The sequence below is a fragment of the Hyperolius riggenbachi genome, chromosome 7 (genome assembly GCF_040937935.1).
Source record: "Hyperolius riggenbachi isolate aHypRig1 chromosome 7, aHypRig1.pri, whole genome shotgun sequence".
In the NCBI taxonomy this organism is placed as follows: Eukaryota; Metazoa; Chordata; class Amphibia; order Anura; family Hyperoliidae; genus Hyperolius; species Hyperolius riggenbachi.
In genome coordinates, this window is record NC_090652.1 from 268,833,753 (window position 1) to 268,858,362 (window position 24,610).

Sequence of the window (24,610 nt, forward strand, 5' to 3'; positions counted from 1 at the left end):
GAGTGCCAGGGAGCCCCTTTAGGAAGTGAGTGTGTGACAGGGAGCCCTATTAGGGAGTGAGTGAGTGACAGGGAGCCTATTAGGTAGTGAGTGAGTGACAGGGAGCCCATTAGGTAGTGAGTGAGTGACAGGGAGCCCCTTTAGGTAGTGAGTGAGTGCCAGGGAGCCCCTTTAGGTAGTGAGTGAGTGCCAGGGAGCCCCTTTAGGAAGTGCTTGAGTGACAGGGAGCCCCATTAGGAAGTGAGTGAGTGACAGGGAGCCCCTTTAGGCAGTGAGTGAGTGCCAGGGAGCCCCTTTAGGCAGTGACTGAGTTCCAGGTAGCCCCTTTAGGTAGTGAGTGAGTGCCAGGGAGCCCCTTTAGGAAGTGAGTGAGTGACAGGGAGCCCCATAAGGGAGTGAGTGAGTGACAGGGAGGCCCTTTAGGCAGTGAGTGAGTGACAGGGAGCCCCTTTAGGTAGTGAGTGAGTGCCAGGGAGCCCCTTTAGGAAGTGAGTGAGTGACAGGGAGCCCCATTAGGGAGTGAGTGAGTGACAGGGAGCCCATTAGGTAGTGAGTGAGTGACAGGGAGCCCCTTTAGGTAGTGAGTGAGTGCCAGGGAGCCCCTTTAGGTAGTGAGTGAGTGCCAGGGAGCCCCTTTATGGAGTGAGTGACAGGGAGCCCCATTAGGGAGTGAGTGAGTGACAGGGAGGCCCTTTAGGCAGTGAGTGAGTGCCAGGGAGCCCCTTTAGGAAGTGAGTGAGTGACAGGGAGCCCCATTAGGGAGTGAGTGAGTGACAGGGAGCCCATTAGGTAGTGAGTGAGTGACAGGGAGCCCCTTTAGGTAGTGAGTGAGTGCCAGGAAGCCCCTTCAGGTAGTGAGTGTGTGCCAGGGAGCCCCTTTAGGAAGTGAGTGAGTGACAGGGAGCCCCATTAGGGAGTGAGTGAGTGACAGGGAGCCCCTTTAGGCAGTGAGTGAGTGACAGGGAGCCCCTTTAGGAAGTGAGTGAGTGACAGGGAGCCCATTAGGTAGTGAGTGAGTGACAGGGAGCTGCCGCCGCTCTCCCCCTTACCTCGCAGTCAGCAGACCAGTAGTACGAGCGGGCGCCGGACGCACCCGCTCTATATGCGGAAGTGGTGTCACTTCCGCATATCAGTGCGGTCGCCGGGTCCTAGCGCCTGCACGATTGGTCGCCGCCTGATCGAGGTCTGAGTGACGCGGCGGCGGCGGTGGCTGGAGGGAGCCGCTGACAGAGGGGGCGGCCGGGCGGAGATCCGTGGCACCCCAGGACAGATTGGGGGCACGTGCCCCCCCCCAAAATAGGGCTAGCGACGCCCCTGTCTGAAACAAGCATGCAGCTAATTCAGTCTGACTTCAGTCAGAGCATCTGTTCTGTATGCTTGTTGAGGGGCTGTGGCTAAAAGTATTAGAAACACAGGATCAGCTTGAGTGAGGATCAGCTTGACCTCAAAGCCCCCATCCGCGGCGAAATTCCCCCCTCCCTCTCCTACCTACTTCCCCCCCGGTGATCGGGGCTGCACAGGACGCTATCCGTCCTGTGCAGCCTGTGACAGGACGTCCCCTGTCACATGGCGGTGATCCCCGGCCGCTGATTGGCCGGGGATCGCCGATCTGCCTTACGGCGCTGCTGCGCAGCAGCGGCGTACAATGTAAACAAAGGAGACATGTGTCTCCTACGTTTACATTTAGTCTGCGAGCCGCAATCAGAGGCTCGCAGGCTATTCACGGAGAACAGAACTTCGTCGCTGGTCCTCCAGCATGCAGCTAATTCAGTCTGACTTCAGTCAGAGCATCTGTTCTGTATGCTTGTTGAGGGGCTGTGGCTAAAAGTATTAGAAACACAGGATCAGCTTGAGTGAGGCAACTGGTATTATATTAACCACTTGATGACCCACCCTTTACCCCCCCTTAAGGACCAGCGCTGTTTTTAGTGATCTGTGCTGGGTGGGCTCTGCAGCCTCCAGCACAGATCAGGTAGCAGGCAGAGAGATCAGATTGCCTCCCTTTTTTCCCCCTATGGGGATGATGTGCAGGGGGGGGTTTGATCTCTTCTGCCTGCCTGGGTGTTGCAGGGGGGGGGCACCTCAAAGCCCCCATCCGCGGCGAAATTCCCCCCTCCCTCTCCTACCTACTTCCCCCCGGTGATCGGGGCTGCACAGGACGCTATCCGTCCTGTGCAGCCTGTGACAGGACGTCCCCTGTCACATGGCGGTGATCCCCGGCCGCTGATTGGCCGGGGATCACCGATCTGCCTTACGGCGCTGCTGCGCAGCAGCGCCGTACAATGTAAACAAAGGAGACATGTGTCTCCTACGTTTACATTTAGTCTGCGAGCCGCAATCAGAGGCTCGCAGGCTATTCAGGGAGAACAGAACTTCGTCGCTGGTCCTCCAGCTACCACTTTGCTGCCGCACGGTATGAGTGTGCGGTCGGCAAGTGGTTAAAAGCAAAAATCCATATCCTTCTCAGTTTAGATTCCCTTTAACCTCCCTAGCGGTATGAACAGATATATCCGTCCATAAAAACATGCTGTGAACAGTATAAACGTGCATATACATCAATACACTCCTGCACTGTATACTAGACCCTTGCTTGACACATTTTGGCAAGTTACAGGGAAAAAAAAGTATTAAAAATTTTTTATCACTTTTTACACAGAAATCCTGGGAAAATTGAACGCCAGGGAGTCAAAGGACATCCAAGGTGAAAATAAACTGATGAGAAAAACAGTTGTATCTATCCTCCTTCTCCTAAAAGTTACATATATCAGATGATCTTCAATACCAGTCAGGATCAATAACAGTGCACTTTAATACCAGAACTTCGTCTCAGGGGGAGGACTGTAGCCTCCAAAGGGGTTTTCTAGGGGGAGTCTTATAGTCAGATAGTCCTTTTTAATGGGAGTGTATTCAATTTTGGTGTTTGTAATAATTGTGCAATATATATGTAACTTTTCGAATCCTTTTGATATAAGTAAGAATAAAGTTTAAAGTTTTTTTGCATGCACCCAAGAGCCAATTGTTTTCCTTGTGCACATATATATGATTTTTGTTGGCATGGTGCATGCATAAAACATTGTCTAGCACATGATTTATGTATGATGTATGGTTTATCCATGTGTTTTGGCTTTTCTGCATTGTCATCCCCTTTCTTATAACTCACATCATGCTATACTGTATGTATTCCCTTTAGTCATAGACTAGACAAGACAAGACAAATAACATTTATATCGCGCTTTTCTCCTGGCGGACTCAAAGCGCCAGAGCTGCAGCCACTAGGATGCGCTCTATAGGAAGTAGCAGTGTTAGAGAGACTTGCCTAAGGTCTCCTACTGAATAGGTGCTGGCTTACTGAACAGGCAGAGCCGAGATTCAAACCCAGGTCTGCTGCGTCAGAGGCAGAGCCCTTAACCACACTACTAAAACTAGTACTTGTAAAAGGTACAGACCGGAACAAAGAACATCTATCAGGCCCTAGGCAATGTAACTGTGGGTACATGTAAGAGTGATGTGCAGGTACTCTGCAGGGGAATAAGGAGATTCTTCCTCTATTACACATTCTTCATGCACAATCTCAACCAGGTTTATGGGTGATAGATAACACCTCTGTGTTCAATGTGCACAACATTCTCGGTGGATTCCCTGCAGCTCTGTGGGTAGCGCATACGTAGAGTATAGTACTAGTGTGTAACAAAGTAAACCTGAGACGGATGAAAGTTTTATACATACCTGGGCCTTCCTCCAGCCCCCTTCAGGCTGATCAGTCCCTCGCTGTCCTCCTCCGCCACCTGGATCTTCTGCTATGAGTCCAGGTACTTGAGCCAGTCTGACGTAGTGAACATGCACACACTCTGCCGCCGGGAGCGTACAACACCTGCTCAGCACTATTGTGCAGGTGCAGAATGCTCCTGGCTGTAGGAGCGGCATGTGGCCAGGCTGCGCTGACTGGCTGAATTACCAGGACTCATAGCAGAAGATCCAGGTAGTGGAGGAGGACAGCGAGAAACTGATTGGCCTGAAGGCCAGATACTCAAAGTTGAAAGCGATGGGCACATCCAGTATAAAAAAGCCTTTGTTGGAAAAATAGTTAAAAAATTGTATGCAAAAAATACAACAGCTACAGTTGCTGGGAGAGCAAGAGGGGGACAAGCATGTACAAGATGTCGACAGCTGTTTCGCACTCCTCAAACGAGCGCTTCCTCAGGACAAAAGAACACCCCCTATGTCACCCCTTAAATACCTCATTTTCCAGGTGGACCAGCGGAGGAAGGAGGACGTCAGAAGGAGCGCACCCATCATCGCCGCTTACTACACTTCCGGGACGCCAACTGCGTTCCACAAGCCGGAAGGAGCGGGCCGGAAGCGGTCATCCGGCTTAACTGGACCAATCGGGAGCAAGCGCCGCCGGCGCTGCGTCCCCTCGTTTTCGTGGGCAGTCTAACCAAAGGGAGTCCTACCCCTCATGTGACCCTGGGCGAAGTTGACCCCGCCCTACACCCTTTTCGAGTGTATGGGCGTAGATACGCCTCCATTAGGGGAAGAAACCACTAGCGTCCCTGGTAACAAGGGTACAATTACAACGGTTGACAGCGATAGCTGTCTCTTATTTTAATAGACCGGGCAGCCGAGCCAGGGTCACAAAAATCCCTCCCACCCTTAATAAGGGACAAAAAGTCCTCAAAACGGCGCAAAATAATATCCCAGTGGGGAATACTTTATAAACAGAAGGGAGAAATTATTACTACCTGGTCCAGAACGATGACCAGGGCAACAGGTGGGGCTACGCATGACCTCCTCCTCCTCAACATGGTTCCTATAGGGTATACAAAAGGAGAGATTGGTCCAGTTAAGCCGGATGACCGCTTCCGGCCCGCTCCTTCCGGCTTGTGGAACGCAGTTGGCGTCCCGGAAGTGTAGTAAGCGGCGATGATGGGTGCGCTCCTTCTGACGTCCTCCTTCCTCCGCTGGTCCACCTGGAAAATGAGGTATTTAAGGGGTGACATAGGGGGTGTTCTTTTGTCCTGAGGAAGCGCTCATTTGAGGAGTGCGAAACAGCTGTCGACATCTTGTACATGCTTGTCCCCCTCTTGCTTTCCCAGCAACTGTAGCTGTTGTATTTTTTGCATACAATTTTTTAACTATTTTTCCAACAAAGGCTTTTTTATACTGGATGTGCCCATCGCTTTCAACTTTGAGTATCTGGCTGAGTGGAACTGTCATTGGTTTGGAGCACTCCGGGGAGGCCCAGTGAAGTAGCCCAGTGCACCAAACTCTCTCTACATATTCTGGATTTGGATTCTTGGCTCTGAGGTTGCACGGACTATTTCTGGATCACAGGATTTGTGTTATCCGCATAATGGCACAGTCTGCTTTAAAGGAAGGCCGCCGGGATGTGGAAATTTTTCCCAAGGAGGATGATGATTTGACCCCTTGCTCCCAGGAATTAAGAGGCTCTGAGAATCGTTTGTATAACGTAATGGAGAGAGAGGTTAGGAAATACTGGACTATTGTAACCTTAAAAAAGTACAAGCATGTCAAGAGAGCTCCCAGGGGAGTTAGATTTTACAAACAACTTATGCAAGCAAAGACACGACCATCCGCAAAAGAAAAATGTGACAACTTATTCAAAAAATTTATCCTAGCCTTTCTAGATGTTGTCATAGAAGAAAATGAGATTGACTATGTGGAAATAACTGATGAAATCGCCAAAGTAAAGTCTATAATCTCGGCTGTCTCTAGTGAGGAACAACTACAGGAAATAATTGAACGAATTGAACAAAAACTTGTCCCCATCCAGGATCAGGTTAAAAAAGAAAAAAATGAAAAATTTATCAGAGATCGCCTTGATTATGAGCAGGATAAGGTTTTTGCATGGAGAAGTGGTTTTAGGAATGGCAGTGAAGGCAACAAGAGGAGACATAAGAGATGGAGACGGAACTCTAAAAACAGGGGATCCTCAGACCCAGATACATCGGTGGGTTCAGCTGGAGGTGCCCTAGCCTCTGGTAGAGATACAAACAGTTCATCTGATGATGACCACCCTTTGGGAGAAAAAAGACCAGGAGAGGCAAAAAGAGGCACCAAGGGTATATTAAAACAGATCAGCTGGAACAAGGGTCAACTCAGGAGATCGGAACGCAATCAGAAGAAATAAAGGTATACAACCTTTCTGATGTTGAACTGGACCCTGCCTGTCTCTCGTTGCTAGTAAAAGGCATGTCATTCTGCCCGACCGCCTCTTTCGATTTCATCAGATTTGAACAAGAACTCTTCTTGAAAATTGGCTCTTCACCGCTTTTTTCAAAGTCAAAAGAAATTACCAATCCGGTCCACCCCTAATCTAATCCCGGTACCCCCCCTTTTGGGAGATGGTTGGAGCCATTGGGATACAGACGCCTTAAAGGACCTATGTGAACTGACGGGTGAAGTAGGCTCCAATTGGGTTGATGCCAACCGCCCTGTACCACTACACATAGGCACCCGTTCTACCTTTAACCCTCCTACGATTCCAGGGGGTTCTGTGGAACTTTTCGTTAAGAGTGTAACTGAAGATTGTAAAGCACTTATCTACCCCTCTGCTCCTAAAAATCTTTCTGTCCAGAAATACAAGCTTTGAAATGGCTGAAAAATAACGCAGATCTAACCATAAGAGAAGCAGATAAGGGAGGGGGGGGGTGGTGGTATTGGCCACTAAGGACTACCAGGCAGAATGCCTTGGCCAACTTCAGGACAGATCCACTTACACTAGGATGTCATGTGATCCGACCCCAACTTACAGCCTGGAACTTAAGAAACTTCTTTCCAAAGCAGTCACCGATGGAATAATGGACAGAACTTTGGCCAACAAGCTCTTACCTCAGTACCCCAAGAGTCCAGTTTGGTATACTATCCCAAAAATCCATAAATCTGCAACTAAACCCCCAGGGAGGCCAATAGTCTCTGCTATTGGCTCCCTGACTGAGTCCCTTTCCCAATTTTTGGACTTTAAATTTAGGCCCCTTTTGAGATCCTTGCCAGCATATGTGGGTGATACTGTTGAGGTGTTGAACATCCTCAATGCTTTTGAGTGGCAGTCCTCTTTCCATCTGGCCACCATAGATGTTGTGTCTTTATACAGCAGAATCTGTCATGATGATGGATTACGGGCTGTAGCAAAATTTCTGCCAGCTTTGCAGTACTCAGATGAGGAACAGAGGTTTTTGTTGGCGGGTCTGGAGTTTGTCCTGACCAGGAATGCGTTCCTGTTTGACCGCCAGTGGTACCGTCAGGAGGTCGGCACGGCAATGGGGACCCCGGTGGCCCCCACCTATGCCGGCCTCTTCATGGGCCACTGGGAGGCCAACTACATCTTTTCGATGGGGAACGCGTACCTGGGGAGGATCAAACTCTGGATCCGTTTTATAGACGACATACTGGTGGTATGGGATGGGGATCTGGTGTCCTTTGAGGAATTTATGGTCAAGATCCATGAAAACGATGTCAACATGGCCTTTAGCCATACTTGGGGAGAAGAGACGGTAGAATTTCTAGATTTAACCATTGATGTAAGTAGGGGATCTTTAATCACTAATACTTTTAGGAAACCAACGGCAGTAAACTCGATTTTACATTCATCTAGCTACCACCCCCCCTCTACGATTAGATCACTCCCCTTCAGTCAGTTCCTGCGTCTGAGGAGGAACGCAACTACTATGGAAGATTTTGTAGATCAGGCAGAAAAACTTAGAGGTAGGTTACTAGTTAGAGGCTATAGAGATGAGGTGATCATGGAGGCCTTTCAAAAAGCTGCAAATAAAAATAAAGAGTCCCTATTGACACCGAGGGTAAAAAAACAACAGGATAGATTCTTTATGCATTTCACTTATTCCCCCATGTTTGAAAAAATTAAAAAATCAATCAGAAATAATTGGTGGATTTTGCAGGAGGATAAGCTCCTGTCCGACAAATGTCGTCAGATCCCATGTATTTCCTACAAAAAGGTTCCAAATCTTAAAGATCAATTATCCCATAGTGAATTCACTAGCTATGATACTCAAAACTGGTTAGGAAGAAACAGACCCCCTGGAAATTATAGGTGTAATTCCTGTTCTTGTTGCAATTTTTTAATCACTGGAAAAGAATTCTATAGATTTGGAAAAACTGTCAGATTTCGACAATTTATCAACTGTAAGACAAAGGGAATAGTGTATGCACTTATCTGCCCCTGCCAATTCATTTATATAGGACTATCAACACGCATGATGCAGGACAGATATCAAGAACACTGTAGGTCCTTGGGTAACCCGCGAGCTAAGGGGAGCCCCAAGGTTATGGAACATATGAATACTGTCCATTCAGGGGATTCATCTAAATTAAGGTTTTTTGGGTTAGAGGTAGTTAAAAAGGATTCTAAAGGTGGGGATTGGCTTAAGAAATTACAACAGCGGGAAAGCTTTTGGATCTCGTTTTTTGAGGCGGTGGGTCCTTTGGGGCTCAATGAGCGAAATGATTTATCTGTCTTTTTGTAGATTGTATATTTGGTTTGTTTTTTCTTTTTTTCTTTTAATTTTAAAGATTTGTGATGTTTTTCAATGTTTAAAATCCTTTTATATCTAATTCCCTTTCTTTTTTCTCTCCTTTTGTATACCCTATAGGAACCATGTTGAGGAGGAGGAGGTCATGCGTAGCCCCACCTGTTGCCCTGGTCATCGTTCTGGACCAGGTAGTAATAATTTCTCCCTTCTGTTTATAAAGTATTCCCCACTGGGATATTATTTTGCGCCGTTTTGAGGACTTTTTGTCCCTTATTAAGGGTGGGAGGGATTTTTGTGACCCTGGCTCGGCTGCCCGGTCTATTAAAATAAGAGACAGCTATCGCTGTCAACCGTTGTAATTGTACCCTTGTTACCAGGGACGCTAGTGGTTTCTTCCCCTAATGGAGGCGTATCTACGCCCATACACTCGAAAAGGGTGTAGGGCGGGGTCAACTTCACCCAGGGTCACATGAGGGGTAGGACTCCCTTTGGTTAGACTGCCCACGAAAACGAGGGGACGCAGCGCCGGCGGCGCTTGCTCCCGATTGGTCCAGTTAAGCCGGATGACCGCTTCCGGCCCGCTCCTTCCGGCTTGTGGAACGCAGTTGGCGTCCCGGAAGTGTAGTAAGCGGCGATGATGGGTGCGCTCCTTCTGACGTGCTCCTTCCTCCGCTGGTCCACCTGGAAAATGAGGTATTTAAGGGGTGACATAGGGGGTGTTCTTTTGTCCTGAGGAAGCGCTCGTTTGAGGAGTGCGAAACAGCTGTCGACATCTTGTACATGCTTGTCCCCCTCTTGCTCTCCCAGCAACTGTAGCTGTTGTATTTTTTGCATAAAATTTTTTAACTATTTTTCCAACAAAGGCTTTTTTATACTGGATGTGCCCATCGCTTTCAACTTTGAGTATCTGGCTGAGTGGAACTGTCATTGGTTTGGAGCACTCCGGGGAGGCCCAGTGAAGTAGCCCAGTGCACCAAACTCTCTCTACATATTCTGTGATTGGCCTGAAGGGGGCTGGAGGAAGCCCCAGGTATATATAAAACTTTTCTTTTCATCCGTCTCAGATACCATTTAATTCGTAGTCACCAAACCAAATTTTAACATATCAAAATATTTGATTTCATGAGCAAAAGGAGTGCATACATTTGCATAAATCTGCATTGGCGCAGAATTATTCCCATCTCCTTGACCATCTCTATTAGAGACACAGCTACACATCAGGCTTTATTCTTACAGCATAGATGTTGTTTAGTATATGTAAGATTCCTGTGTACTATGTATGTATGTATGTATGTATGTATGTATGTATGTATGTATGTATATTGTACAGTCAAAATCAGATATGCAGGGGCGTAACTAAGAGCCCCAGGGCCCGCTCGTTGCTGTTTTAGAAGGCTGAAGGGGTCACACCATGAGGGGAAAGCTATGGCCCCACTCGGCGGGGAGGGGGGAAGGTCCCCCCCCCTCACCTCAGGCTTTCCCCTCTGTGCTCCCCTCCAGCTTCTAGCTATAGAAATGCAGCAAGCGGAGCGGCGGGCAGCGACAGGCAAACATACCTTCCGTGCGTCCGGACGCTTCTCGCTCTAGTGACTGACGCGACTTCCTGTTTTATACAGGAAGTAGCGTCAGTCACTAGAGCGAGAAGTGTCCGCGCTGGAACGCACGGAAGGTATGTTTGCCTGCCGCTGCCCGCCGCTCCGCTCGCTGCATTTCTATAGCTAGAAGCTGGAGGGGAGATAAGAGGGGAAAGCCCGAGGTGAGGGAGGGGGGGGGACCTTGACCCCCCCCCTGCCGAGTGTGGCCATAGCTTTCCCCTCATGGTGCGACCCCCTCCAGCCCCCCAAATCGGCCATGAGCGGGCCCTAGGGTGGGGCGCATGGGCTGCATCCCCTATTGTTACGCGCATGCAGATATGTATATCTGACTTAAAAATATGGGGACTGCTTTATTGAAGCAGCACAAGTAACTAATTTTGATTGGTTTATTTCATTTTTGTGGACTAAGCACAGCTATTACAGTATATATAAATTATTTAAGATGACTATTATCTGATAGAACATTTTATCATATTTTCTATTTTAATTACAGTTTAAATTCATTAGGAGTCGGGGCATCTTCCCGACTCTGCCTCCAGACACCCAAAAATATTCCAACTCCACAAACCTGAACTGAAGTAAGGATATGGAGGCCATTACCAGTTGCTTGGTAGCCTTGCTGATCTATATTGCTGCAGTGGTGTCTGCAGAGCCGGGACAAGGTCCTCCAGCACCCAAGGCTGAGACACTAAAGTGCGCCCCTCCATCCCTCCCACCCCAGCCGTCACACACTGATTGCTATTAGACTAAAAGGGCCACAGGGCCCACAACCTCCCCAACACCTTAATATCTAGTTATCTGACTTGCAGTCACTGCTATGTATCCCCTTTTCTTATTTCTTTCTGCTTCATACACAATTAGGAATGACAGCTGAATGAATTGTGTGCCCCCTCCTACACTGCGCCCTGAGGCTGGAGCCTCTCCAGCCTATGCCTCGGCCCGGCCCTGTATCCACAGGCTGCGTTTCTTGTGATGTATTTTATAGCATCCTATTTAAAGTGACAGTGAGATCTAGAGGATTTATTTCTGTCTTTGTCTCTTCTGTTCCCTTCTCTTATAAAGGTTATGGCTTAGTCTAAGGCAGACGAGCAAATCTAAGAAATGCCAGAATAGCTTTTCAAAACTGGATAGTACATGGCCTAAAAACTTATGCTTGAAGTGTTCAGATAATATCATGGCCTCAGAGTCTATGACACTGGTAAAAGAGTTTATGGAGTCTATGAGGCAAGAGATAAGGACTCTGCTTTAAGAGAAATGAAGGACAGTTAAGAGGGGAGGCCTAGTACAGAAATCCCAGGGCCCTCTAATGTAGATCATAATCCAAATTCTATTTCCTTACTTCCAATACCTCAATTAAATATGGATGAGGAGGAGGAAGAGGAAGACGAGGAAGCATCAGGGATAGGGGATGCGGAGGTTCTCTCAGGGGAAGAATCAGAGAAAGAAAGTGTAAAAGATAAAACACAGATTCTTGTTTCTGCCCGAGGAGACCCAAGAATTACTCAAAGCAGTTTATACTACAGAGGAGATAAAGGAGGAAGCCTCTCAAACTTCTGTGCAGGATAAAGTTTATGGAGGGCTAATACAGCAGGAAGGGAGGTCTTTCCCTGTACACCAGTCTCTAAAAGATATCATAGAGACACAATGGAAGGAACCAGAGAGAAAATTATTCATACCAAAATTAGCCAAACGCAAGTTTCCTTTTAAGGTTCAAGATTTAGATAGAGGAGATGTCCAAAAATAGACGCATCCCTAGCTAAATATTCAAAACAGTCAGATCTCTCCTTTGAAGATGTCGGGGCACTTTGTGACCCCATGGATAAAAAGGTTGAAATTTTAATTAAAAGAGCATGGGAGGCTGCTGCTTTTGGATTTAAGTCAAATTTATCAGCAACATGTATTGGCAGAAATTTAAAAATATGGATGGAAAATGTAATGGAAAAAATAGCGACAGGTGAGCCCCTAGCCTCTTACTCAGCATCAATCCCAGTAGTAATTAAAGAAATTTCTTTTCTGGCAGACGCCACTGCAGAATCAATCAGAATCACATCACGCACCACAGCCTTGCTAAATTCAGCTCGCAGAGCTCTATGGTTAAAGGGATTTCGAGCTCACCCAGAAAAAGAAAGTTGTACTCACCAGGGGCTTTCTCCAGCCCAGTGCTGGTCGGGAGGTCCCACGCCGGCGCCCTGGCTCCTCTCCTTCTCCCCGCGTCATCACGGCGGCCGGCGTGAAAGTACTGCGCATGCGCGATTAAAGCGCGCATGCGCAGTACTTTCACGCCGGCCGCCGTGATGACGTGAGGCGGCCGGCATGTGACGTCAGGCGCGACTTAACATCGACTTAACATCTAAGAATAAGTTATGTGCTCTGCCCTTTGAAGGTGGTCTCCTCTTTGGTTCAGAGTTGGAAAATATACTGAAGAGGTCAGCTGAAAGTGGAAATCAATTTCCTAACAAAAAGAAAAGGCCTTTTTTTAGGAAGGCCTATGTGCAGCCAAAAAGTGATAAAGAGCAAGGAAGAGGTCAAAATTTCCAAAGAAAATGGTTCCCCAAAGGAAGAGGTAGAGGAGGTTTTGTGTTGGGGAGGCCAGATACCAGTAAAGAAACCAAGTGACTTAGAAGTAGGAGGGAGATTGAGGTTTTTTTCAAGAGGAATAGGAGAATATAAACGCAGATATTTTTGTGTTGAACATTATAAAGGAAGGCTATCGCCTAGAGTTTTGGTTTTTCCTCCGGACAGGTTTTTCCTCAATCCCCTCCCAAAAGACTTACAGATGGCATTGGGAATAAAAGCAACAATTTCTTCCTTTTTGTCAATGAGAGTAATAAAACCAGTACCAGTGAGAGAAAAGAACCAGGGGTTCTATTCTCATGTATTTCTGATAAGAAAGCCAACAGGCAAGTTTCGGTTCATTTTGAATCCATTCCTGTTATGTGGTATAACAACAGAGGCGCCAAGTAGAGTAAAATTAGTTAAAATTGTTAAAAAGGGGGAAGTGGGTGGACTCACCTCCCTTCTGAAAAAATGGCCAGACAACGGGCAGGTTACTTCAAGTTTAAAGTAACATTTATTATGAGCTCCAAAAGTGCAACGCGTTTCACGGGTAACAGTCCCGCTTCTTCAGGCAAACAATTTTTGGAGGGAGCAAAGTCGGGTCAAGAGCCAGAGGCGCTATATCTGGCTCTTGACCCGACTTTGCTCCCTCCAAAAATTGTTTGCCTGAAGAAGCGGGACTGTTACCCGTGAAACGCGTTGCACTTTTGGAGCTCATAATAAATGTCACTTTAAACTTGAAGTAATCTGCCCGTTGTCTGGCCATTTTTTCAGAAGGGAGGTGAGTCCACCCACTTCCCCCTTTTTAACAATTTTAACTAATTTTACTCTACTTGGCGCCTCTGTTGTTATACCACATAACTGTTTAGTCCACCCTTGGTGGAGGGGTGTATCCCCATTTCCTTCTATCTACAGAGAGCGACTTCTTAACCCTGAGCGGGGTCAGGTTACAATTCTCCCCGCCTGCTTATCCAGTGGTTGCCTTGGAGGCGACCCGTCCTTGTGAGTATAACCATTGTGTGTGTTTGCATCAGACATCACCTCATTAACATACTACACCATATTGGGCTCTCGGTTCTCCCCCTTTCTTTCAAGCAAATCCATTCCTGAAATACAAAAAATTCAGAATGGAAAATGTTTATTCAGTACGCCAGCTACTGAACAAAGGAGATTTTTTTTGTGAATCTAGACCTACAAGATGCCTACCTGCATGTACCGATCTGGGAGGGGCATCAGAAATATTTAAGGTTCGCGGTGTAAACAGAAACTCAAACGCTTCACTACCAGTTTGTAGCCCTTCCGTTTGGAATAACATCTGCCCCCAGAGTATTCACAAAGGTGATTGCGGAGGTAATGAAACCCTTAAAGGGACACTTAAGTCAAACAAACAAAAATGAGTTTTACTCACCTGGGGCTTCCAATAGCCCCCTGCAGCTGTCCGGTGCCATCGCCATCTCCCTCCGATCCTCCTGGCCCCACCGGCAGCCACTTCCTGTTTCGGTGACAGGAGCTGACAGGCTGGGGACGCGAGTGATTCTTCGCGTTCCCAGACACATTAGCACCCTCTATGCTGCTATATGGTATATGATATATGCTATAGCAGCATAGATGGCGCTATTGTGGCCAGGAACGCGAAGAATCACTCGCGTCCCCAGCCTGTCAGCTCCTGTCACCGAAACAGGAAGTGGCTGCTGGCGGGGCCAGGAGGATCGGAGGGAGACAGCGAGGGCACCGGACAGCTGCAGGGGGCTATTGGAAGCCCCAGGTGAGTAAAACTCATTTTTTATTTCTGACTTAAGTGTCCCTTTAAGGCTACAGGGCATAGCGATCATACCATACTTGGACGACATATTGATACATGCTCAGTCGAGAGAAAAGATAGAAACACACAAACAGACAGTAATGCAGATGTTTTCAAAACTGGGTTGGATAATCAACCTTCAAAAGTCCAATTTGGTACCAGCACAGGAAGTAACGTTCCTAGGATACCAAATAAATTTGATTTAGACAAAAAAATTTCTACCCACAGAAAAGAGGCAAAGGCTAAGGGACGCGGTGGAACAGATAAATGGCCAGCCAAAAGTGACAATAAGAAACATAATGAAGGTAGTGGGGTTAATGACCTCAGCAATCCCAGCCGTCACTTGGGCTCAGCTTCACAGCAGGGAACTACAGAATTTTCTGCTGGACAGTTGGGACAAGTCGCCAAAAACTCTAGACAGTCTGATACAAATTCCACAAAAAGTGAAAGACTCGGGCGCATGGTGGATGGAGGAGGAAAATTGAGCAAGGGGCAGAGAATGGGCTCAACAGGATATAGTGACAATCTGGACAGATGCAAGCAGCACAGGATGGGGAGCAGTTTGCAGACAATCTCATTTACAGGGCAGTTGGGACAGAAAGGATCAACACCAGTCATCGAATGCGAAAGAGTTAAAAGCAGTGGGGCTAGCGCTAAGGGGCTTTCAGAACCAGATAATAGGCAGAGATGTGTTAGTCCTGTCAGACGTCACGGCGGTGTCATACCTCAACAAGCAAGGGGGAACGAGGGTAGAAAACCTGCTAGTAATAAGTCTGGAAATTCTACAATGGGCGGAGAAACAGGTAAAATCCATAGCAGCCACTCACCTCAAAGGCAGTCTAAATGTGGAAGCCGATATCCTCAGCAGGACAAAGGTGGACCAGGCGGAATGGAGTTTAAATCAAGAAGTGTTTCAAGCACTAGCAGTAAGATGGATAAAACCGGATATAGACCTGTTTGCCAGCCCAAGCAACAGAACGCTGGAAGCATTCATGTCCCTTCACAGAAACAGTCAGTAGCAATAGATGCCCTGTCTCAACCGTGGCCATATCACACAGTTTATGCATTCCCGCCATTGCCGTTAATTACAAAGACAATAAGGAAATGGGATCTAGAAAGCGCAGACATGATTCTAATAGCGCCGTGGTGGCCAAAAAGGGCGTGGTTCACACAGCTGTGGGAAAGGTCAGGAGGTCTGTTTTGGAGACTCCCAGACAGAGCGGACTTGATTCAACAGGGGCCAATATGTCATCCCAACCCCAGTCTGTTCAGCTATACGGCTTGGTTTCTGAGGAAGACTTACTAAGAAAAAAGGGACTTTTAGAAAATGTTATACAGACTCTATTAAAATGCAGGAAGCCGGGTACCAGAAAGATTTATGGGAAAGTATAGAAGGTTTATTTGGTCTGGTGTACAAGGGAGAACAGACACAGGCACAGTATTGCAGATATTCTAGATTTTTTTCAAAAAGGGGTAGAAATGGGGTTGGCAGTGAGCACATTGAGGGTGCAATGCACGGCTTTGTCGCTATATCTGGACAAGCCGTTGGCAAAGGAGATCTTGATTAAAATATTTTTGAAAGTAGTAGAGAGGTCCACTCCCATTAAGACAAAAATAGTACCACAATGGGATTTGCCATTAGTATTGCAGATGTTGATGAAACCGCCTTATGAACCTTTGCAGGAGCTGGACATAGGTAGACTCACGCTAAAAACACTATTTCTAATAGTGATAACCTCAGCAAAAAGAGTGAGCGATATTCAAGCTTTTTCCATCAAGGACCCCTTTCTCACAATTTTCCCAGACAAAATCATACTTACGCCAGATCCTAACTACTTGCCAAAAGTAGTTACGGATTTCCACCAAACTCAGCAGGTAGTAATACCGTCCTTCTGTCAAAAGCCGGCAAATGACAAAGAAAGACAATATCATAAACTGGATGTGAGAAGAGTAGTAATTCAGTATCTTAACAAAACAAAGGAGTTTAGACAATCCAGTAGAGTGTTTGTAAATTTTGTAGATCCAAACAAAGGGCTCCAAGCCTCAAAGTCGACGTTGGCGAGGTGGATTAAAAAAGTGATAGCGGAAGCATATGAATTAAAGAACCAAGTAGTACCTAAGACTTTGACAGCTCATTCGTCAAGAGCAATGGCTACATCTTGGGCAGAAAAGGCAGGGGCCTCATTGCAGCAGATATGTCAGGCAGCCACTTGGAAGACACCGACAACGTTCATGAAACATTACAGGGTGGATATCTTGTCGGGTCAGGATATGGCTTTTGGGCGCAAGGTGTTGCAGGCAGCGGTCCCTCCCTGATGTGAGTATGAGATTACTTGCCTGTCTCTCCTTTTCAGGCCGTACAATGGATTGGTTAGAGAAAGTCCAGTTTAGACTCACCGGTAATGGTGTTTCTAACCATTCCATTGTATGGCGTACATTATCCCGCCCTGTCCTTTTTTCTTTCTTCTGCCTTTGCACACGTTGGTATGGGAGAGGTTAGTTAGCGGTCAGGCACGATGTGTTTCTGCTTGGTGGCCGTTCTTACTCTCAAATATACTGAGGCAGGAGGGGCAGGGTGGGAGCTTTTAATGCTTCTTGCTAATTGTGTTTCCCCAGGAGGAGGAGCCTGGAGTCTCTCCTTTTCAGGCCGTACAATGGAATGGTTAGAAACACCATTACTGGTGAGTCTAAACTGGACTTTTTAACTCCCAGGGCAGCTCTATAGCAAATTAAAAAGGCATTCTAAAAATGTGGTTTATTATTAAAACTTTCATTTGACCTCATCTTTTTACATTTAGGGGTTAAATGAAGCGGTGTCCTTAGGGCCGGCCCTAGACTTTATGCCGCCTGAGGCAAAATTAGAAAAAATCACCGCCAGACGTGGGAAGGGGGGGGGGGGGGTCCGCCGAGCTGCAGGGGTAGCTGGCAGAAAGGGGGTATTGGGCCTAGCGGTGCGCTCCACTGACGTCACTTCCTGCAAGGCCGTCCACTTACAATACAGTGGGCGGCGTTGCCGGAAGTGACGTCAGTGGAGCACACGATGGAACGCGGAAGAGGTGAGTGATTCCCCTGCCCGTTGCCTCATCGTCATTTGCAGGCTGGTACTTAACGCTGGAGGAGGAGCGCAGATCGGGGGACCCAGGCGAGGGAGGGGGGGGGGTCCGACCCCCCTCCCCACCGCTAGGCCCAATACCCCCTTTCTGCCAGCTACCCCTCCAGCTCGGCGGGCGGCCCCCAGCATACATGGACAGGCGGGTGCCGCCCCCCCAGATCTGCCGCCTGAGGTAAATGTTTCACCCCGCCTCATGAGCGGGCCGGCCCTGGGTGTCCTTCTACCTCTTCGGTCAGTGCAAGGACTTGCAGACAGAGGAGCAACAGATGATGGAAGGCAGATCTGCATCATTTTTAACACCCAGGGCAGCTCTATAGCAAATTAAAAATGCATTCTAAAAATGTGGTTTATTAAAAAAAAAACAAAAAAAAAAAAACTTTCAGTTTACCTAATCTTTTTACATTTAAGGGTTTAAATAGCACCTCTTTGTCCATGAAAGGACTGGGGACCCAGAGCAACAGATGATGGAAGGCAGATAAGAAATCACCTCATCAGACTTAATTGACCATAAGCAAACTCCCCTTGTACTTCAAACAGAAAACAATAATCACACTTGAAGAATTCCACACCTAGCCTGGATAATGGCAGTGGAAAAGTAGCAGGGGGTTGACCTTTTATAACATGGCAGCCCTTTCAGCTAGTTGAAGCCAGGAGCTGCTTAGATTCCTTTAAAGAGACACTGAAGTCTCCCAAAAATCAGCTTTTTATTATAATATCCTCTTTAACATTACCGCCCTAACTAAAACGCTGCATCCCCGTGGCTGAAATCTAACTAAATCCCCCCACCTCTCCCCCACAAAATCCATGACTTTCTTGGTCGTGGATTTTGCTGCTGGAGGAGGCAGAGCTTTCAGCCGCAGCTCTGCCTCCTTGCACATCTATCAGGGGCGGGCGTGAAGAGGCAGAACTGCAGCTGACCACTCTGCCTCTCACGGAAGCACTCCCCGCACTGCCCCCGCCCCCGGGGAGTTAGGGGGAATTTAGTTAGATTACAGCCGCAGGAATGCGGCGTTTTAGTTAGTAATGCTAAAGAGGATTTTGTAATAAAAAGATGATTTTTAAGAGACTTCAGAGTCTCTTAAATCATTAAGTAGCTATTCAGGGCCTGTTTCCACTACACACAGATAGGATACAGAAAAACTGATCCCAATGAATGCCTATGGGCCTGTTTCCACTAAACACGATTTTTCTGATGCAGATTTTCTCATAGGCATTCATTGGACTCAGTTTTTCTGCATCCAATCTGCGTGTAGTGGAAACAGGCCCTAAGGCCTTTTTCTCCACGGACAGTTGATAGGCAGTGAAATTCCACACAAACTCTCACAACTGCTTGGTACTGCCTAACTGCTCACTGCTGCCTGATAACTGCTTGCTGAACACACAGTACAACTGTCTGATGAAAAGAGGCCTAAAGCCCAATCTACACAATACGATTGTACGATTCGATTACGATTCTATTTACGATTTGATTAAATCCGACATGTCCGATCCTGATTCAATTGTATTGAATTCGATTTGCCATTGCAAAACAATGACAAATCGAATTGAATTGAATCCTGATCGGACATGTTGGATTTAATCGGATTGTAAATAGAATCGTAATCGAATCATACAAAGAATCGTATCGTGTAGCTTGGGCTTTAGAGTTCTCAGTTTTTTATGTGCAGAAAATGCACACAAAACAGTCAATTGTATCCCCTACTTCAAGGCTAGTCACACTAGGGCAGACAGATACATTTACAGTTGCACTGAAGCATACTGTTAAATGCTTCTAAACTGTTTCATAGGTAATGTGCAATGGAGCTTCCCTTCCATTGGTATATTTGTACAGGATACACAATGTGAGTCTTGGGCTTGTCCATGGCATGGACGGGGAGGAGTGAACATTTGGGGAGGGGTGGAGTTAACTAGGGATCATCAATGAGATGCTCCGGCGTGGTCCGGGCGAGCAGCAGGACTGCCGCGCTGGAATCCTCTGGCAGCATCCCTGGCTTCCCTCCGGCGGTGTCTTCCGGCTCGCGGGCGACCCAAAGGTTGTATTGCACGAGTTCTAGTGAGCCTTATAGGCTCAGGAGGAGGATTTAGGATGACAGCAGGTGATGTCATAAGTGACATCACCAAAATGGGAGTGGCTACTGATTGAGTGGTTTTGTATTTAAAGCCAAGAGCATTTAGTGCTCACTGACCTTGATACTAATCAGTTCGCTGGTTCTTGATCTAGTTAGCTGCTTTGAGCTACATTACTATATTGTGTAGACGAACTATATATATATATATATATATATATATATATATATATATATATATTATTTTCTATATATATTTGTAATTTTTTCATAATATCCTCCTGATATTATTGAAGTAACATCTTACTGTATATTTATCTGTGTACTGACTTCTTGCTTGTTTCCTGACCTCGCTCTAGTCTAGTCCTTCTGTACCGCTGCCATCTGATTTATGTTACTGACTCGGCCTGTCCCCGACTGTGTTACTGTCTGATCCTTGCACTACGACTGACATCTGATACACGTGTGTGACCACAGGCTCGTACTGAGCCGCCGATGTTTCCATCGGTATGCCCCGTCTCTTAGGGGTCCCAGTGCCGAAAAGGAGGGGGCGCAGGAAGGGGGGAAAGTGGGCACAGAGCGGCGGGGAGGGGGGGGAAGCCTCCCTCACCTAGGGGCTCCCCCCCCCCCCCCTCCAGAATTGCAGCCAGCGGCAGCAGCGGGGAATAGCTTACTGAGAGTCAGATTGATAGCTCTGCGTGCCGCTGGTCTGGTCTTCTGCACTGACACTGTCCAATCACGCTCTCGCAGTACTTCCTGTGAGAGCGTGATTGGACAGTGCAGTGCAGGAGACCAGACCAGCAGCGGCACGCAGAGCTATCTGATCCTGGTGATTCCCGCTCGCTGCTGGCTGCAATTTTGGAGGGGGAGCACGGAAGGGGGGGCCCCTAGGAGAGGGAGGGGGGAGACTCCCCCCTCCCCCCCGCTCTGTGCCCGCTGCCCCCCCTTCCAGCATGGGGGCACAGATGGTGAGACCTACCTAACTTGGGGGGGAAGGGGGGCCCTAGGTGAGGGAGGGGGGGAGGCTTCCCCCCTTCCCCGCCGCTCTGTGCCCACTGCCCCCCCTTCCAAGCTGGGGGGAACTTAGACCTGGCTCTCTGCCTACCTAACTGGGGACACCTGTGACCTGCCTACCTAAGCTAGGGGGGCTCCAGGTGAGCAACCATCGAACAATCAAGCGTTTCATTCAGAATAGTCAACAGGGTCGCAAGAAGCGTGTGGAAAAACCAAGGCGCAAAATAACTGCCCCTGAACTGAGAAAATTCAAGCGTGCAGCTGCCAAGATGCCACTTGCCACCAGTTTGGCCATATTTCAGAGCTGCAACATCACTGGAGTGCCCAAAAGCACAAGGTGTGCAATACTCAGAGACATGGCCAAGGTAAGAAAGGCTGAAAGAAGACCACCACTGAACAAGACACACAAGCTGAAACGTCAAGACTGGGCCAAGAAATATCTCAAGACTGATTTTTCTAAGGTTTTATGGACTGATGAAATGAGTGAGTCTTGATGGGCCAGATGGATGGGCCTGTGGCTGGATTGGTAAAGGGCAGAGAGCGCCAGTCCGACTCAGACGCCAGCAAGGTGGAGTACTGACTTGGGCTGGTTTCATCAAAGATGAGCTTGTGGGGCCTTTTCGGGTTGAGGATGGAGTCAAGCTCAACTCCCAGTCCTACTGCCAGTTTCTGGAAGACACCTTCTTCAAGCAGTGGTACAGGAAGAAGTCTGCATCCTTCAAGAAAAACATGATTTTCATGCAGGACAATGCTCCATCACACGCATCCAAGTACTCCACAGCATGGCTGGCAAGAAAGGGTATAAATGAAGAAAAACTAATGACATGGCCTCCTTGTTCAACAGATCTGAACCCCATTGAGAACCTGTGGTCCATCATAAAATGTGAGATTTACAAGGAGGGAAACCAGTACACCTCTCTGAACAGTGTCTGGGAGGCTGTGGTTGCTGCTGCACGCAATGTTGATGGTGAACAGATCAAAACACTGACAGAATCCATGGATGGCAGGCTTTTGAGTGTCCTTGCAAAGAAAGGTGGCTATATTGGTCACTGATTTGTTTTTGAATGTCAGAAATGTATATTTGTGACTGTTGAGATGTTATATTGGTTTCACTGGTAAAAATAAATAATTGAAATGGGTATATTTTGTTTTTTGTTAAGTTGCCTAATAATTATGCACAGTAATAGTCACCTGCACACACAGATATCCCCTAAAATAGCTAAAACTAAAAACTACTTTCAAAAATATTCAGCTTTGATATTAATGAGTTTTTTTGGGTTCATTGAGAACATGGTTGTTAAATAATATTCCTCAAAAATACAACTTGCATAATAATTCTGCACTCCCTGTATACCTGCCTACCTGAACTGGGAAATCTGCCGCCAATCTGATTGCATTTTGTGGGGGATATCTGCCGCCAATCTGATTGCATTTCCTGTCATCAGTCTCAGCTGTCTCGCATGCTTTATGTACATGAGACCGCTGGGAACGAGGACAGGACTGGAGGAGGACTCAGAGCTGTGCGCCGCATTTGTGGCTATGAGAACTGCGCAGCTGCAGCAGGACCATCTTAATTGGGGTAAAAGACGATCCGAGGGATCGGGTCCCCCCCCCCCCAGGAGTCTTGGAGTTAAAAAAAAAACAAAAAAAAAAAAAACACGGCAGAATGAAACGCCGGCAGCGCTTTTTTATTCAATCATGTAGCTAGCCTAGCGCTAGCTACATGATGTCCCCCTCCCTTCCACCCCTCTGATCGCCGCCGGCGCTGTTAGCCATAAGGAAATCCCGTTCTTGAACAGGATTTCCTTTAGGGCTTCCCCATCGCCATGGCAACGATCGTGATGACGTCATCTGGAGTCCCGATCCACCCCTCAGCGCTGCCTGGCACTGATTGGCCAGGCTGCACAGGGGTCTCGGGAGGGGCCTTACGCGGCAGGTAGCGGCGCATCGGCGGCGTGCTTGCGAGTTTTTTACAAAAAAAAAATTTATGAAAATCAGCCCAGCAGGGCCTGAGCGGCGTCCTCCGGCGGTAATGGACGTAACAACTCGTCCATAACGCTAAGGAGATTAACCCATTCGCGTTCCGTCGTTTTCCCTTGAGCAATGTTCACCTCCCATTCATTAGCCTATAACTTTATCACTACTTATCACAATGAACTGATCTATATCTTGTTTTTTCCGACACCAATTAGGCTTTCTTTGGGGGGTACATTTTGCTAAGAGCCACTTCACTGTAAATGCATTTTAACAGGAAGAATAAGAAAAACCAGAAAAAATTCATTGTCTCAGTTTTCAGCCATTATAGTTTTAAAATAATACATGCCTCCATAATTAAAACTCACGTTTTGTATTTGCCCATATGTCCCGGTTATTCCACCGTTAAAATTATGTCCCTATCCCAATGTATGACGACAATATTTTATTTGGAAATAAAGGTGCATTTTTTTTCCGTTTTGCATCCATCAGTACTTACACATTTAAAATAAAAAAAAATTATGAAATATTTCTATCTTTACATTGATATTTAAAAAGTTTAGACCCTTAGGTAAATATTTACTTTTTTTATTGTAATGTTTTTTGGTTTATTTATATTAAACATTTTATTTGGGTATTTTTGGGAGGGTGGGATGTAAACCATATTTTTTTTAATGTAATTGTGTGTTGATTTAAATGTTTTTTTACTTTGTTGTAGTTTTACTTTCATCTTACCTTGGTTAACGCAAACGGCTGCCGTTTGGGTTAACGCACAATCTGCCCTAATGTGAAAGAGCCCTTAGGGCCCCAGGAAATTTGGACACAGGGTACAGCTGAAAACCGCCTCACCCTGCTCCTGCTAAAGTCCCAGTGGCATTAATTACTTCTCCCCCTCTAGGATGCCATCAACTTGGGGGTAACACAGGATTCGGCTTCCAACTATTGCTGCCGCCCAAATTACAGACTGTGCACTGCAATAGAACTAATTCACATTGCAGCCTATGCCAGTGCCTGGTGAGTTAAAATTTCCAGTGCCCTTTTTGGACGATTTACCCTCTGCGATGGAAGCAAAGAGGAATCAAGTATTGCCACAAACATTTTTTAGAAATTTTAAATAGATTTCAATCTATGGAACTACCAACGCCACACTGCAGGGTTGACTGATGGGTCCCTCAGGTCTCTCCTGTTTAATTTTTCCATCCAGGGTCCCAGCAGTGTTGGCAGCAGATGCTTAACTACGAATTCGGGGGGGGGGGGGGGGGGGAGAGCCAGATAGTTGCTATCCGGATTTCACCGTGTGCGTGTGTGGTGTGTGTGTCAAGCTTACCTGACATCATCTTCAGTCCGTCCCTCAGCACCTCCCATGATGCAGTCCATGCGGCAGTCACATGATTACAAACACTTCCTCCTTCCAGGTTGAAGGAGGAAGTGTTTGTAGTCACGTGATGAGTGTGGACCACATCGTGGAAGGCACCCCCCCCATGCACTGATGAAGATCAAACAATTCAAAACAGTATGTATGCATGTTGGATTATTATGGCTCTGTACAAATTAACAAGCTGACATATCATTGCATTCCAGCGGTTCTGGAGGTGTGTTTAGCGTCTAAGGGTAACAATGGTTAATTTGCATATATTCAGCAGTGATGCACTGGGAGACATCGAGCTCACTCCAACCTGAATTATCGCAAATTCTTTCTGTTTTAAGAAAGCAAACTTTTTTTTTTTTTTTTTTTAGATGCGAGGTGAAAGCCAGTCTGCAGAACAAGGAGTACAACTGTTACTTCAGTCCTAACAGGGACATGGAATGGTCACATCACTAAAGAAATACAATAACAAACTGCTATAGTGAGATCGCAATTTGTCAGTGATGATCTATGGCGACAGAAGTACAGAGGTGTGTCCATGTGTCAGTGAGAATGAAAGATTACAAATGGGGCAGGGGGTATGATTGTGACTGTCAGTGAGACCATCACAGGGACA

At 47.0% G+C, this 24,610-nt stretch overlaps 1 long non-coding RNA gene across 1 annotated transcript in view; it reads left to right on the forward strand.

The window, feature by feature from the left end:
* LOC137525023 (uncharacterized) overlaps positions 1 to 24,440 on the forward strand; it is a 51,773-nt gene extending 27,333 nt beyond the window's left edge. Inside the window, exons 2-3 of the long non-coding RNA XR_011022844.1 lie at positions 8,631 to 8,698; positions 24,366 to 24,440. This is a non-coding gene — a long non-coding RNA (uncharacterized lncRNA). The remainder of the gene's footprint in view (positions 1 to 8,630; positions 8,699 to 24,365) is intronic.
* Positions 24,441 to 24,610: the final 170 nt, after the last annotated feature.